The sequence below is a fragment of the Echinops telfairi genome, unplaced genomic scaffold (assembly GCF_000313985.2).
Source record: "Echinops telfairi isolate 266 unplaced genomic scaffold, ASM31398v2 ScPeMD7_23;HRSCAF=83, whole genome shotgun sequence".
Lineage (NCBI taxonomy): Eukaryota > Metazoa > Chordata > Mammalia > Afrosoricida > Tenrecidae > Echinops > Echinops telfairi.
In genome coordinates, this window is record NW_022103920.1 from 2,432,879 (window position 1) to 2,434,095 (window position 1,217).

Genomic DNA, 1,217 nt, shown 5'->3' on the forward strand with positions numbered 1-1,217 from the left:
TGGGCTTTCGGAGGGCATGACGAAAATGCCTCTCCCTCTTTTAAGGGTCATAGTCCATCACCCCCATTGTGATTCATTAGTGATAGAAGTCCTCTCGGGAATAGGTTGATTTAGTCAACTGCTCTCCTGCTTAAGGCCCCCTGTCTCTGGATGGGCCTGAGCCAGGTTCCAAACCATGTCTTCCTGGTCCAACCATGGCTGATGAGGATGAGGAACTGCAATGAATTCAAATTTGTAAAATGTGTGTGCTCCGGAATGAAAACTGCAATCAGAAAAAGTACTGGCTGACACTGGCCTGGAAACGTGATCCTCTACCTAGTAAACAAGGACTGCATGCCGGCGGGAGTCACAAGTCTTCACCTGCTGTTTTGAATCAAAGATGGTGGCACACTACTAAGTGTGCGCTTCTCTCCATGACCCGGAAGTAATCCAGCCTCCCTTGTCAGCCTTCTAAAAGGCTCCCTGAGTCTCTTCTGAGTAGCTCATCTCAGCACTTCAGCCCAGAGCTGTTCCTGTCTCAGAGATCCCTCCTGGGCACCCCTCTTTCCCACTTCACTGCCTTGGCTGCAACCAAGGTGGTTCCCACCAGTTCCAAGTCCTGGCCTGGACACACAGCGAGCCCTGCCCACTGAATGAGATGCCGGCCTGTCTAGCCACATGCCTTTGATTGGCCAGACGAAAATGTTTTCTTTGCATCTCCTTCATAATAAGACCTCTCTATGTTGAACAAAGATACATAAACTCTACCGCCTAGTTTTTTTAACTTGTTAGAGAAATGTGCTAAAAATACTGAGGAAACACACGAGATCAATTTTGCTTATGCTCCTTGTGAAATGAGATACGGGAGCGGAAGATACCATTTCGAAAAGACAAAAAAGCTCTAGACATTCGAAAGAAATCATTTAATATAATTTGACCTCAAATGCAGTCATGGATTTGAGAAGAAGGCAATGAGATCAATGAAAACCGTTACTGGCAAAAGGTGTCCAAGCTCCTCTCTCCCTTTCTCGGCGCTCTGACCGTTACCTATGGTGAGTGCCGTCCAGCGTAAACCATGAGGCTGAACCACACGAAATGGCCTTACTGCCTTTTCATTCTTTTAGGTAGGTCCAAGACAACCCAGTATTCAAGTTAGCACTTTAAGCAGGGCCAGATCCACATGGAAGGAGGCAGGACTTGGCTGTGCGATGTGATGGGCATCCAGAAGAAGGGGGGGG